Genomic DNA, 16,616 nt, shown 5'->3' with positions numbered 1-16,616 from the left:
TTTTTAACTCATCTCCACGAAACTTCATCAAATGGTGGGGTTGGTGGTCTGACAGAATCCTATTTATTTTGAACAAGGTCCCCTCTCCCCCGCCCCACGCCTCCTCCCCCAAAGCCCTCTACCTCCCACAGATCTCCCGATGTCCCTGCTCCCAAATGTTGTGTTTGTGTGCTTCCCCTTCTCTCCCCATATTGTCCACCGCTCCCCTTATTATGTTTTATGTGTCTGTTTGATTTTTTTGTGTGATAAATGTTTGCTCTTTCACGAGCCTCGATCCTGTATCACAAATAAAAAAGGTCAACCACTTTTCCCAAATTTCTAAAATCCTCAATTTTCATCCGATTGACTTTCAATTTGAATAGGATTTTCATATCGGGGAACTTGATTCAACCACCAACGATTTTTGAGATCAGCATAGGCCAAAAAGTCAACATAGGCCAAACTCAACAATCTTTTCAAATTTCTAAAATTCTCAATTTTCATCACATTGACTTGCAATTTGAATAGGATTTGCATATCAACGAACTGAATTCAATCACCATTTTTGAGGTCAACATCGGGCAAAAGCTCAACATAGGCCAAAGGTCAACAACATTTTCACATTTCTAAAATCCTCAATTTTCACCTGATTGACTTGAAATTTGAAGGCTATTTGCATATTAGGTCACCAAAATCAACCACCACTTATTTGTATGGTCAAAAGGATGCTCTACCAAGTGCCATTCTACTTTGTTCTCTTTTGCCAAGGGTCGCTCTCGGAGTGATTTTTCATCGGTCTGTTTGTTTGTGAACAAGATCTCAAAACTTTGTGGATGGATTTGGACGAAATATGGCACAGAGCCAAAGCGTATGTGACAAGGATGAAATGATTAGATTTTAATGAAGCCCTTCTTTTTTTGTGTGTACAAGATCGAGGCTAATGTAAGACCTAACATTAATCACATAAAAACAAACTGACACAAAAACATATGATCAAAGGAGCGGGAGACAAGATAGGGAGAGAGAGGAAGCACACAAGTACAACAGTAGAGAACGGGGACATCGGAAGATCTGTGGGAGGGAGAGCGCTTGGGCGGAGGCATGGGAAGTGGGTGGGGGGGGGGGGGGGTGGCGGGAGAGGTATAAAACACATGGACACTGCTAGGACTTACAGGAAAGAAGTCGGTATTTCAAAAAAGTGGATCTGGGGTGAATTAACGGGGGTAGAAAAGATCAAGATTTTGGATGGGGGAAGATAAGAGATGGTGATGAACCGCTGTTTTAAAGACCTGGAGGGAGGAGTGGGATTGAAGAGAGTGAGGGAGTTTGTTCCAGAGGCGGGAGAAAAGAGGAATGAAGGAGTGAAGGTGAGCAGAGTCTTGATTTTGGCAGTTTCACCATAAGAGAGTTGCTGGCAGATCTTGTGAGTCCTGTAGGAATATATGGCGGACAGAGCACAGACGGAGCTGGGGGAGCTAGGCCAGAGAGGAGTCGGTAGAAGACAGAAAGACCACCAACCTGCTGGCGGTGAGTGAGTGAAAGGCCCTCGGAGTTAGCTTCATCGCGGGAGATTCCAATGATTCTGAAAGCTTTGGTTTCAACAGCGTGAAGACGAGCTAGGTGAGGCAGGAGCACCAGCCCAGAGGGGAGAGCAGTATGCCATTGAGCTGCGGCTGAAAGCCTTGTATGTGGTGAGGAGCTCAGGTGTGCCAGTCGGCAACTGGCTTTGGAGGCCAGCTTGGAAATGTGGTTTCCCCAGGAAAGATCATGGCAGATTGTGAGACCCAAGAGCTTGAGTGACAGAACTTCTTGGAGAGGATTGTTCAGAAAGTAGATGGGAGGGTTGTCCAGTCGGTCTTTTCAGAGAGACATCGTAAGAGTGTGAGATTTGTCAGGATTGAAAGACATGTTCCACTTGTTTGCCCAGTCTGTGATTTTGTCCAGGTCTGCAGAGAGTGAGGAGGCTGCAGACTGCCGATCTGAGGGATGAGGAATGGAGCGGCAGAGAGTGGAGTCATCAGCAAAGAGATAGAGAGGATTTTCAAGAGAGTCAGAGAGATCATTGATGAAGACCAGAAAAAGCACAGGGCCCAGAACACTGCCTTGGGGAACTCCAGCCTGAACAGGAAGGGGAGATGAGAGAAACTCATTCAGGGCCACACATTGATTATGACCAGAGAGGAAGTCTGCAGTCAATGCATGGAGATTTCCATGGATACGAGAGGACAGTTTGGTGAGCAGAGCGGGGAGCCAGACCGTATCGAAGGCATGTGATATGTCAAGGGAGACAGCTCTAATTTCCTGTTTGACATTGAGGACCCTCCATCTATTGTTGAGACAGCAGAAGCAGCATGTCCAGAGTCGAGTGACCTGGTCTGAAACCAAATTGATGATCAGAGATGAAGCAATTGGAGAAGAGGAAGGATTTGATATTTGAAGCAATGATGGATTCCATGTCTTTGCTGATGATTGGGAGCAGGCTGATTGGTCTGTTGTTGCAAGGATCTGTTTTTGCACCTTTTTTGTGTAAAGAGGTAATGTTGGCTGATTTTCAAGCTGATGGCAAATGACCTTGAGCAAAAGAGAGGGTGAGGAGAACAGAGAGTGGGTGTGAAAGAGTGGCAAGCAGGATTTTAGGACCTGTGGGCTGATGCAGTCTGGTCCAGTTGCAGAATCAGAGTCGGGGATTGACAGAAACTTCTCCACCTTGTCAGGAGAGAAGGACACATAGTGTAGGAGCAGCTGGGGTCAACTGGGTATGGTGGGTACAGAGAGAGATGGGTTTGCGACACAAGATTTTGAGGCAAACACAGAGTTGGGGCATTCGGCTTTTTCACGTGCAGAGTCAGCTGTGTAGCCGTTTGAGGTAAGGGAGGGGATGGAAGGGGAACAAACTCCAGAAACAGATTTGACCAGATACCACCAGGATTTGGAAGAGGGAGACAGGTTTGAGAGTTCAGTCTTGAGAGTAGATAGATAGTGTTTCCTGGCTCTCTGGAAATCTGGATCTGGATCCAGCTTCTTGAATGTATTCAGTGATTCTTTCACCATTGAGAGATATGGCCAAAAACGATATATCAAAAAGTCAGACGGATTTGGAATAAACTTGGTGGATAGGTTGGGTGTCTGACAAGGAAGACTCGATTCAATTTTGGTTAAGATTCAAATCCGGATTCGAGAGTTTTTAAAGTGATTCTTCACCAATGAAGAATGAAATCTCGTGTCTGTGGAAAAAGCGATGATGCAATGCAGCAATCAAAATTGAACAAATTGTTTTGTACCTCAGGAAATTATATTTCGTTTATAATTTATATGAACTGAAAATCATACAATTTAATGGATATGAAAATACAAAATACAAATGTTCAAAAGTACAAACAATAACATGCACATTCACAATGGGGCCGAACCACCGCGACGGGGCCTAATCACCACCACTGTGGGGCCAAACCACCGTGGAGGAGCCTAACCACAACTGCGCCACACAACCACCACTGCGGGGCCTAACCACCACTGCGGGGCATCACCACCGCTGCGGGGCATAACCACCGCTGCGGCGAGAACCACCGCTTCGGCGAGAACCACCACTGTGGCGAGAACCACCGCTGCGGCAAGGCCCAACCACCACGGCGAGGCCCAACCACCACTGCGGGGCCTAACCACCACTGCGGGGCCTAACCACCACTGCGGGGCCTAACCACCACTGCGTGGCCTAACCACCACTGCGGGGCCTAACCACCACTGCGGGGCCTAACCACCACTGCAAGGCCTAACCACCACTGCGAGGCCTAACCACCACTGCGAGGCCTAACCACCACTGCGGGGCCTAACCACCACTGTGGGGCCTAACCATCACTGCGGGGCCTAACCACCACTGCGGGGCCTAACCACCACTGCGGGGCCTAACCACCACTGGGGGCCTAACCACCACTGCAGGGCCTAACCACCACTGCGAGGCCTAACCACCACTGCAGGGCCTAACCACCACTGCAGGGCCTAACCACCACTGCAGGGCCTAACCACCACTGCAGGGCCTAACCACCACTGCGAGGCCTAACCACCACTGCGAGGCCTAACCACCACTGCGAGGCCTAAGCACCACTGCGATGCCTAACCACCACTGCGATGCCTAACTACCACTGCGATGCCTAACCACCACTGCGAGGCCGAACCACCACTGTGGGGCCAAACCACCACAGAGGGGTACACCAACCATAGAATCAAGCGAGCCGCTTCCCAAGCATTAAGCTGACGTTTGCTGACGAAACACATCCCCCGTCACCCTGCGGACAACACGTGTCTTCCCAATCGAACCCTCCGGCTCCACACAGGTCTAGTGTCCACCCTCCTTCATGACGGAACGAACCAAACTCGATCATTGTACATTTATCACTTATACCTTCATTATCACTTATAACTTCATTATCACTCGATCCCATGACGAACACAGACACACACGTTACCTCTCCTGGTGATGAAGTTTGAGAAACGTACAAACACCAAAACACTTCCGGGATTTGAACTCAGAGAGGAGAGGATCTTCCTCCCGTGACGTCATGAAAAACGCGATGACGTAGCCTCGTAGAACCCGAGCGTTGTCTCATGCCAAGGACGTCCCTCTTCTTCTTTAACCGTCACAATTATTCCCATGTTACTTGGGTTTAGCCGGGGAAACTCAGCCGGAATCTTTCACGAACCGGTCGGCCAGGAACTGACGTTAGGAATTTGTAATTTTTCGGGATGCCGGCGATAGCTCGCCTTCTCCATGGGATCTTTAATGTCTACCATCAAACAGAGGCAGACGGGACCCCAAGTCTCACAGCAGGTCACGTGGTTATTTTCATAACATCAGCTTGATTTTCAACATGTTTTTCACCTTAAGTTTCTTTTCTTGTGAAAGAATATCCGAATGAGGGTTTTAAACCTAAAATGTGATGATAACATTTATTTTAAACCCGTTATCTCTCTGATCTCCCCGTTTAATAAACAATCTCGTTCTCATCTCGTTATCATTTATCAAAACAAACATCATTCCCGAATCCCGATCCACGGATGTCTCCGATCATGTTCATTCCTGTGCATGCTGGACTACCCTTATGTTCTGAGGAGGAACCAAGTGATGTTCTAGAAAAGTTAATATAGTGGGTCACCAATTTGATTGACACAGCTGCATGAAGAAGTAAATGTATTTTATTTGCCAGATGTAGGGTGCCCCTTTATAGGAATTTTTCCAGAGCATTACTTTGTTCGTCCTCAGAACATAAGGGTAGTACAGCATGCACACGACATTTTTTGAATGTCCCTTCTTTTCTATTGTTCGACATTTTCTATAAGCTATGGAATGTCCCTTCTTTTCTATATGTTGCCACATACCCTTAAATAAAGGGGCCTTTTCTATACCCCTGGCATTTTTCATACGAACAAAATGCATTTATTCATCGTATAAGACTTTATTCAAGACGAGATAAAAGACTTGAAAAAGAAAGGGGAATTTTATTTTTCAGCCCAGGCAGAATTTGAACACCACAATCCCCAGCTTAGGAGTCTGAAGATTTATCCATTAGGCCATTGGGCCAGTGTAGCAGGATTCTCTCACTCCCCTAAAATCTCACTCCAGAGTGATTCTGTCCGAGGATAAAATCACTCGAGAGTGAACTAATCCTTGGACAAGCACACTCTAGAGTGTAATTATCCTAGGACAGAATCACTCCTCCTGTCAGGATCAACACACTCCCTCCAGGATCAAAGCACTCCCCTTTTGGATAAAGTCAATCCCCCAGAAAGAATGGAAAGATATTGTTGTGGATTCGGGGTCGGCGCTCCCCTTACCAAGGGGGGGTTAATCCCCTTGTCTTTTAAGCTGGCCGTCCCCCGATCCTGGAAATTATAACGCTCCTTTCCGGTTGAGATTGGCCAGGGTGATTGGTCAATGGTCAAATTTGCTAACCAGCACTACAAGGACTTCATCCGCAATGCCTCATTTCATCACTCTCATTCCAAACACACTGCATCATCTAATCTACCTGGTTTCCCTCTAACTTAGTGCTTCCCTGTCATCCCTTATACAACGCACATCCCTCGTCATTATCAACCCTCTACTCTACTCTACGTCCCCACTACCTGTACAAAAGTCACTATTTAAATCTTGGTCACCTATGGTCATCTTTCTAAATCCCTATGCATTTAACCTAACCCTCCCTGGCTAGGTTTTCACTGCCATACCCCATAAAAATATAGCTCCTCTGCCTGGGCATGGTGATGTGAGGGATGGTACATTTACCATCCCTCTACATCACTATCTCTCATCACTATCACTACCAAATGTCCATTAAACTTGAGCCTCTCATGCGTGAATTGCATGTTCACAGCTCGGCTTCGAAAAGCCGGCTATCAGTGCGGATGGTGGGTCTACGGTTGGTTGGGTCCGTCCGGTATCGATTCTGGGGAGGAGGCATATTCGGTGCGAGATTCCAAGGTCCATTGCGGCGTGGAGCCTTGCGGTCTCCGGCCCGATGACCCAACCTCACCTGGCGGGAACACCGCCCCCGCCAGGGGGCAAAGGTCCGACCTGGCCGACCTCCACCGGAATCGTGCCGATCGCCGCTACGATGCGGCCCCCGACCATACAGGGCAGAGCCCAGCCCGAATCGTGCACGGCGCTCCATGCAGGAGCGACGTGACTACGATCCCGGCCAGCCCCCGCAGCACACAAAGAGCACCACGCCCCGAGCGCTCGCGTCGGCTATACGTTGGCCTAATCGCTGCCCCAGTCAACGTCGATGCCTTACTTGCAAACACACATCTACACGCGTTCCGTTTCTTACTCGCACAACCCATACACCCCATGCATTCCATGCACTCCTCACATGCAATCACCCCCATTACGTACTCTGTAACCACCCAGGGTGTGCACTCCTGCACATACCCACTCACACGCTCCGGTGTGCTCTCCCGCACATGCGCCACAACCAACTCAGGTGTGCATCCTTGCACACGCTCTCCATCCATATCCATCTCACACTCTGCGTCACTCTCACTCCCACTCGCATACTCTGTTACACACTCACTCTTCGACGCACACTTTTTCTTACACGCGTGCCATTTCCACTCACACAGTGTACCACGGACCTCCCACAAACGCCCGCGGTACGCTGGGATCCCAAGCGCGCGAAAAATCTTTTTGCACCATATACATTTCTGTTATATACACTCCTGCTCACCTTGGCGCTTCTTCTTCCTCACTCCAACACCTGCAGACTTTCCATTTGGTTATGCAGCACGACATCATGATGTAACCACAGACTTTGCATGCATTCCATCTCTTCCTTCAATTCATTTACTGCCTCTGTCGTCCTCTTAATCCCGATTTCCACTATTTCTTTTCCAATTTGAATTAATTCTTTTTCCTTGTTAAGCCCGACGCCTGTTGGTGCACTTCAATTTTTATCTACTTCGGCGGTCGTCGGCTTCCCCATACCCCGGGTCGCAATCTCTACCCAGGTCCACGTGACCATGCCTTGCTCAGCTTCGCTTTTCAGGCGCTCCTCAAGCCGCGCTACCCCGTCGCATACCCTTGCACCCCTCCCGCTCAACTCGCGGTCTCTCTCTCTCTCCATCTTTTTACCTCATATGTGGCTTTGTCCCTCGCCAACCCCTCATTAATTTCCCGGGCTTGGCTGCCCACGTCCTCCAATTGGCCCCCCAGTCTATTTTCCATTTGTTTATTATCGGCCCTCATTTCTCCTATCTCTGTACTTAACCCCCCAATTTGGTTTCCCATTTCCATTTGTATGACTGCCTGTAGCTGCGCCATGAGGGCCTGCATATCTATCCCTCCCACTTGCGCAGTGGGCACGACCCTCGTCGCCATGTGCGAGGCGCCGCCATTTTGTGTGCATGCAACCTCCTCTTCCGCACCTACATTACTTTCCTCCTCCATTTCTCCCACTTCTTCCCTGTGGTCCTGGGTTGCCTCTATCCCCTCATTTTCCCCCACCGGCATCCGATCGCCTTGATCATCCATGGCACGATTTAAAATTTAGATGTTATAATAAAATTTCGGCCGCTCGAAATTTTGACCAAATTTTTTTTAGATTTATAAAATTTTGTTCGGGTCCAAGACCACTCCTGACACCAATTGTTGCGGCCAATAGCACAATTGTTGTCCAAAATTTGGTCTACTAAATTTAGTCCCAGGTTCTAAATCCCACTCCTGACACCAATTGTTGCGGATTCGGGGTCGGCGCTCCCGTTACCAAGGGGGGGTTAATCCCCGTGTATTTTAAGCTGGCCGTCCCCTGATCCTGGAAATTATAATAATAATAATAATAATTCATTTATTTTGAATAGCGCTTTTCAAGTAGCCCAAAGGCGCTTTGACAGAGTGGAAAACATAATGCATAACAATACATGAAAACAACAATTGCAAAAAGACAAGAATCAATAGGGAAATATTTAAAGCAAAAGGAGGGAGAAGGAGAGGAGATAGTCAGGGGTTAAATGCTGTGGGTTGAATGTTGAATGCAGTGTTGAACAGGTGGGTCTTTAGTGATGTTTTGAATGTGGTGAGTGAGGAGGAGTCTCTGATGGTGTGAGGTAGTGAGTTCCAGAGGGTGGGAGCAGTGATGGAGAAGGCCCTGTCCCCCCAGGATCTGAATTTGGTCCGGATGGAGGGGGTCAGGAGGTTGGTACCAGCAGAGCGGAGGTTGCGGGTGGGAGTGTGTCTGGAGAGGAGGTCAGTCAGGTAGGATGGGGCCAGGTTATGGAGGGCTTTGTAGGTCAAGAGGAGGATTTTGTACTGGATTCTCTGGGGTATGGGGAGCCAGTGAAGCTCCTTTGCAGTCGAGATTGGCCAGGGTGATTGGTCAATGGAGTCCCAAATACCTGAGTGCCAATCCGACCACAAAGCAGGGAGATAACTCCCGCTCGGACCACGGACAAGATGGAAATTGCCGAGCGGTTTAGCAATCCAAAGCCCGGGCCATTAACAAAGGGCTAAACCCGATCCTGAGCAGTTTCCCAAATCGTGCCACAGGTACTCAATGGAGAGAAAGGACGAAGATGATCGAATGGGAAGGAAACCAAAAGGTAAGGAAGAACAAAGGATTTATTACAACAACCAAAGAAGAGGAAACGAAAGGGAAAGAATATACAAGAAGAAGAAGAAGCAGACACAGGGCAACCTTAACTATACAGTCTTACTTAACCCCAGGACAAACAGACAGACTTACATGGGATGGTGATGGTAGGAGGAGAAGGTCCAGGCAGATGGTAGGGGAGAAAGGTCCAGGCAGATGGTAGGCGTTGAGGTCCGGCTCCAGGTGTCAACTCGTACCGTGGCAAAAACCCAGGCAGGCAGCGGGCGCGTACCGTTGGCACGCGATCGGACCTTATGTATGGTGGGGGGTAGTCCTTCACAAGGCCGTATGCGCAGTTCTCTGCTCGTGACCTCCTTACTCAGCTTCTCAGGTGCTCAGCGCCGCTTCATGATTCCTCACGCATCTGGTACAAACGAGCTATCTCCGCGCATCGGTCACTTCCCCTCGCGCAACTGCTCCACTCCACTCAACTCTTTATCTCTCAACAACTGGCAACAATAGGGTTCTAGAGGGCCTCAGCCTATTGCAGCAATGCGAGCACCCGCACGTCTCTCTCTTTTCTTCTGTGTAAAGGTGCCGCACTTGCGCTTATATAGTGTGCTTAGAAATCAAGCCGTGCCACGCCCGCCAGTGAGCTCACCTCAGCCTTGATTGGATGGCGAAGGCTCACCGCTCCGCCCCTTGACGGGTCGATGACAGGGTTACGCCTCGTTCTGGGCGCTCCGCCCCCTTCTTCTCCAAGCTTGACCACGTGCGTAATGACATTTGGGAGCGAGCGCTAAGGCAAAGGCACGTACCAATTTGGAGAGTCAAGCCGCAAAATGAACGAATCGAAAGGGGACCTTTCTTATTTAATTAATGCAACGCAGAGTCAACTATTGGGAACACAGCCTTAACTAAACACAGACTAAGGAAATAACTGAGGAGTTCCTATGGAGTCCTACATGTTACTTATGGACTAACTATGGGTGCGACCTTTGACCTTTTAAATGATGGAATATTATTTACAAGAATTATTTACAAGTGAGGGGTTCTCAAAACCACAACACTGCACCGTCCTTTCCTCCAGGCACTTTCCGTGCCGACAAAACTTTAACTTAATGTGACACACAGGTGTAGTAACCCTCTACTTTTAACCTCACCCTGAGTGCGACAGTTTTAACAATCAAGTATGTCCCGCCTGCTGCGTTGCATTCTACCTAACAGACTTATTCCCACAGACTAACCGAATTGCGGAATTGTTTTGAAACTCAACATAAAGCCGGTGGGGAGCATTATTTACAAGACTATTGTCTTACAAGAGCAATATTTACAAGACTCGAACCCAGGACCTGTCTTTTGGGAGACAAAAGCAGACCTTTTGAGAGGAGGAAAATCACTGCACTGCACTGCACTGATACACCATACCACATGCACCAAATTATAAAATGCACCCAAAAGCACCAAAAAGCACCATCATCAAAAAATGCACAAAACAATATTTTTTTAGAATAATAAATGATGTCTTGTGACGTCTTCTCTGCTGGGCCGCCGGGTCTGGTTGTCTTCCTCTTCTTACTTGATGTTATTTTTTAATAAAAAGGGCACAAACCACGTCCGCTTTTTATTTATGGCCAGAAGGCCCAACTCCCGTGGTCCACCTGCATGGCATAGGTGCCACTTAAAACCGAGGTCCGCAACCAGATACCGCTGGCCACAGTGGCCGGTCCCCAGCAGAGGTGCCAGGCCCCAGAACGTGTGGTCCATAGGGTGGTGCTCGGCCACAGAACGGGTGGTCCATAAGGTTGTGCATCAGTGCAGGCCGGAGGCAGCGGAGGTGCGGGCACACAACTGCTGTCACTGTCATTTGTATATATTTGCGTTGTCTACAACTATTTACGAATTAATTACAAAAAGAGAATAAAGGAAAAAGGAGGGGAAGATGCATTCCCCACCCTCGATCCCCCCCATCCCACCCCTCCCCTCCCCTTGTGTGTGTGGGGAAGGTGGGGGTGGGATGAGGGGGGATCAAGGGTGGGGGATGCACTGGGGGTGGGGGATGATGGGTGTGGTCTGTGTGGGCGTGGTCTGTGTGGGCGGGGTCTGTGTGGGCGGGGTCTGTGTGGGCGGGGTCTGTGTGGGCGTGGCTTATGATTTTTTATTTATTTAATTTTTTTCTCCTTTATTACCACTAATTAAATTAGCTAATCTGGGCGGGGTGAATAGAAATGTTGTTTAATGAATTATCAGCTTTGTTTTTTGTAATTCTTGTGAATAAAATGCCCCTAATATTTCTTCCCCATTCATATCATATAATTTGTAAGTCCAAGGGACTGTATCCATTATATCAACAATTTTTAACAATTCATTAGTCCACCTCTTTGTATAACCTTTTTCAAAATGGCTTTTCCATTTGTATATTCTTACAATATCACCAACTTTGAGCTTGGGTTTTCTCAAATTAATATCCTTTTCATATTCGAATTTTGTAAATGTTTCTGATGGTTTTGATTTTGTTGATGAATGAACTGTATTATTGTAATTATCTACAATATTCTGGATTAAATACACCCATTGTTGAGAACCGAGTTGTGTGAATTTTTTATATAATTTCTCTTTTAAAGTACGATTAAAACGCTCAATAACAACTGCTTTTCCTTCATTAAAGGTGCTGTATAATTTAATAACCTTCCCCTTCAGAAATTTCATAAATATTTTGTTATAGAACTCTGTTCCCTCGTCAGTCCATAACTTCTTTGGTTTTCTTTTACTTTTACTAAATATCCCACTGAAAGCTAACATAAGAGTATGACCCTTTTTGTTTTTCAACGGAACAACCCAGGCAAATCTACTCCTCAAATCAATAATGGTTAAAGCATACCTGTGTCCCCCGTCATTATTCAATTCGATTAAATCAGCGGACCATATGTGGTCGGTGTATTTAGAATAAACTTTCCTTCTTTTAAACTTTGTGATTATAGGTTTGTGTAATTCATTAGCCAAAAGCTCCTCAGTCTTGATGACATCATTGGAGTCTAATAGTTTTTTGAGGGTGAACCAAGACCAAGTTTCAATTTGACACTTATCATTTTTTAAACAATAAACCGATCAACTTTCTCTCTCAATGCAGGATTTCGTATCAAGGACAAATTATACAACATTTCTCTGTCTGCTTCATGTTTTTCATCCAATGTAGTGGTATTCCCATAAGCAATATCATGCTTGATACACACTTCATCAACCCTATTTATAGGTTTAGACCAAGGTTTAGGATTGTCAGCCTCATCTAATCTTTTATCCAAGTTTGTTCCTGGACCACAGAAAGAATATCCAGGTAGATGTTGTTCCCCAGGAATTCCAGTTGTTGTAAATTTACTTCCTGACAGAAACTTTTGTATGTCTCTTCCACTTTTAGGAGAGATGAATTGGCACTTTTTAGAGCCACACACTTGACATATTCCTTTTTGATAAACTCTATTATTTTTAGCTTTAACATAAGAGATATTTTTAGATTTAGTTTTCTTTTTACATTTGAGACAATAACTCATATTTATTTATCAGAAAAATTCCGACAGAGTATCAAAACCTTTTTGGTTTTTAACATATACATTTCAATCTTTAGTTTTAAAACATAAAGAATCCTAAGGAATGCCTTCAATCTCTCCTCCATTTATTTACAAATAAAACTAACTAAAGTCAATAGTATCATCAACCACATCATCTTTGTCTTCATGTAAATCTCCTCGCTGAACTCATCTCAACCATTTTTAAAATCATTATCTTCGTAAGAGTCGTTAATTCTTTATTTTCCTCTTCGGTGCGTTGAGATTGATTTATTTGCTGTAATACACTCAATCTTTTACGAATCTCACTGATTTCCATCTTTTTATATTTTTCCTCCCTCTCTCTTTGCTCCCTCTCCTCCTTCTCTCTTTTCTCCCTCTCCTCCTTCTCCTTTTTCTCCCTCTCCTCCTTCTCCTTTTTCTCCCTCTCCTCCTTCTCCTTTTTCTCCCTCTCCTCCTTCTCCTTTTTCTCCCTCTCCTCCTTCTCCTTCTCCTTTTTCTCCCTCTCCTCCTTCTCCTTTTTCTCTCTTTCCTCCTTCTCCCTTTTCTCTCTTTCCTCCTTCTCCTTTTTCTCCCTTTCCTCCTTCTCCTTTTTCTCCCTTTCCTCCTTCTCCTTTTTCTCCCTTTCCTCCTTCTCCTCCTTCTCTCCTTCAACTCCTTCCTCATCCCTTGCTACCCTTGAGTTTGAGCCCCAAAGAATATTATACATATACTCATCTGGATTTTGAGATATTCTTGTATCTATAATTATTTTTCTCATAATAGGATACCAATAAGATTTGTTGACGATTTCTAAAAGAGTTTTATATTTCATAACTTTGAGAAGTTCATTTTTATTTAATATTTTAAACAAGTCTCTATTTGTGGGTTTAACGATATCAGTATAAGGCCAGTTTTTAATGACAAAATGTCCATGTATATGCTCCACATCATAAGGTATGTAATACCGAGCACCCTTTTCTTGTAGGTATCCCTGAATACAAAAATTATAATTCTCTTGTAGTCTTTTTCCTGCCATTTATGTATCAGAAATATATGTGAGATTAATATTATGACAGGTAATACCACCCCATCTTCCCACTACCAAATCGGTTTGTATTCCTCGGCTTTCTATCCTTATCTCATTAGCTTCCTTCTTTGTCATGCTAACCATCGCTATACTATCATATATTTTTCTTTTCTTAAAATCATGTATTTGTTGTTTACTAATTGTACTTCCACATAAATCCTTAACCTCACCAAGCGGATAATATTCTTCTTTACGAGACTGATTAAAATCATGCAGGTCTTCTAAGTTTATTGAAAAGGACCAATTATACCCTAAATCAGGCATATCATACCCCCATTTATTAATTCGCATATTAACTATATGTAATTCTTTATAAAATTCAATTGTAAGCAGATAGTTAAATTTTATGAGGAAAGGTGTATGGTCAGTATAACCAGGTGATGTGGTTGTAAATTTTACTTGTTTAACAAAACGTGCTGTTTTATATAAAGATATATATTGTGATAATAATAATAATAATAATGCATTTATTTTATATAGCGCTTTTCAGGAAGCCCAAAGACGCTTTAAGTGATAAAGGTTTGGATATATCACTGAATATCAGTTGATAAATCACTGAATCTAATCAAGTCATTCGCATCTGTAGGGTTTGGATAATGGACTAATTTATAAGTATTCTTCATATTAATGTTTTTACTTATACTATATTTTTGTCGTTCAGCCTGTGCCTTTGTATAATAATTTGATAAATCAATATCCTGAGAGGATTCTCCAAAGATAGAACCATCTTTTCCGACATGTCATTTATATTAGATTTAAAATGACATCATAAAAATTTTCATTATTGTTGAGTTGAAATAATACATATAAACATAATTGGCCACAACATTTAGAATTAATTTATTGAACTAGAAATGTTTGATAAACACCATTCTTTAAGAATTGTATTACTTCAAAAGGTGGTGGCATACCATAACTATCAAAATAATATTTATCCTGACTATTATGAATACAAACCCAATGAGAACCATTCTGTGTGTCTAAATTCATAATAACATTCTTTGTATTCTTGGTCAACTTTGTTAATTAATCTCTCATACAGATTACCACGTCATCCATTTTTAGTTTTTTACAATACTTAGCAAGTTCTATATTTGACGTTGTATTCTTTCCAAATTGTTTAAACCATTTATCCATTTATTTATGAGAAAGATACAATCCATTACCCCGTTTAGTTAGTTTAACACCCGCTTGAGCGATAGAGGAAAGCATATCTCCAACCAACAATCTAGCTTTATCAGGTAAACTTTCAAGTTTTTGAGCAAAATCCACAATTACACCACTTCCACTAATTTGTTTCTCCAACTCCTTGTTATGTCTTTCCAATTCTTTTTGAGCTTTTAGTTGTGCCTTCCTTTCATTAGCAGTTTTTACCGCTGCTGAAATACCACCAGTCAATGCTCCCGCCGCACTTAAACCAGCAAATAAAGGAATTAGAAACGGGGGAAATCCTCCCTCTTGTATTGAATATTTATTCAACATTGGCTTTGTCATTTTAATTTTAAGTGATCCAACATCATTTAGTGTTTTCACCTGCTCTCTTGTGAGTAAAACATCAATTCTTACTGCTCCTTTTCTTTGAATTGAATTAACATTAATAATACAAGGCTTTTGATTTTGAATACAAGATGTTAATTTATTAAGATTGATTTGATTAACATATACCGGTTCTTTCCTACTCATTTATTTATGAGAAAAAGTCTATGTGATATTAATCATAACACCATTATCTGTATTAATCTGTAATTCTGTTTCCTCCAAAAGCAAACAATAAGCATCAACTTCTTCATTCTCTCCTCTTTCAATGTATAGAGAAGTATCCACTCTATTAGACTTTATAGTTTCCTTTTGAGAACTCAGGTCAATTGCGTAGATTGTATAAAGTTTTTGAAACGCAACATATCCAAAATAGGATCATTATTACCGTTGCTTTCACACACCTTTTGGTAAGACTTGTAGGCTTCTGCATAATCATTTTTTTACCAATCAATTTCCAATCTATCTCGCGGGTAAAATGTGCCATCAAGAGAAACCCGAAGTTGTTTCACCTTAGCATTATCACTCAGCACATTATTCTTATCAGTACCTTCATCTCCATCTGGTTGTTTAAAAATGAGCCATAGGTATCGTGGTTTTCCTGCCAAAACACCTAAATTCCAAGTGTAGGTAGTGTGTTCCAGTTTAACGTGTTGACATCTTCTTTTAAGGTATGATACATTTCGTGGTTTCTTTGAGTTAAGTCTTCTATTTAACATCTCTTCCGTTTTAAGATTAGGAGTATATTCACTAATATACCAACACAAATCATTAATAACAAATTTATTATCGTCTCCAAAAGCATTTTGAGCCCCAAAAAGCAATCTATTTACATTATCATTCCTTTGTAGTTGAAATCTAATTTTAAGACCATACAAAACTTTATCATAATCACAAAATCCAAATATACCTTTCAGAGGTACTGCTATGGTAAAACTATTCTCTGCTTTTGTATCATCATTATACATTGACTTCCTTTGACTATAACCAGGGTCAGCATTTGTTCCTGTTGACATATCAGGAATAAAACTTTCAACAGCTCCCTTACCCATTCTATCACGAAACGAATATCTATCTATAATTCCAGTAATCTCTGTGTGTCTGTGACCGCTGTTTCTCGACAACCACGGGTCCGATATACTTGAAACTTGCCAGGTATATTGCTGGGGACCTGAGGATGTGCCTTTTCAAGGTTTCATATTAATCGGAGAAGTAGTTACCGAGCTATGTCCAAAAAACGATTCAACCAATCAGAGAGCAGCGAGCTATCACGTGTGCCGAACGTGGCGAACAGACTCTGCCTCGGACGGCACATTTGAGAGCGTATTCATTTATTTCCCGTTGGCAAACTATGTTGGCGCTATGTTGGCGTTAAACTATGTTTTAAAACTA

At 43.7% G+C, this 16,616-nt stretch overlaps 1 long non-coding RNA gene across 1 annotated transcript in view; it reads right to left on the bottom strand.

Moving 5' to 3' along the window:
* Window positions 1-4,517, bottom strand: part of LOC144889854 (uncharacterized) — a 35,675-nt gene extending 31,158 nt beyond the window's left edge. The window contains exon 1 of the long non-coding RNA XR_013622116.1: window positions 4,443-4,517. This is a non-coding gene — a long non-coding RNA (uncharacterized LOC144889854). The remainder of the gene's footprint in view (window positions 1-4,442) is intronic.
* Between the last annotated feature and the right edge of the window lie 12,099 nt (window positions 4,518-16,616).

Source organism: Myxine glutinosa, chromosome 1 (assembly GCF_964187855.1).
Source record: "Myxine glutinosa chromosome 1, kmMyxGlut1.1, whole genome shotgun sequence".
Classification (NCBI taxonomy): Eukaryota; Metazoa; Chordata; class Myxini; order Myxiniformes; family Myxinidae; genus Myxine; species Myxine glutinosa.
Note: the sequence above shows the minus strand (reverse complement) of the source record. Positions and strands in the feature narration are given on the sequence as shown.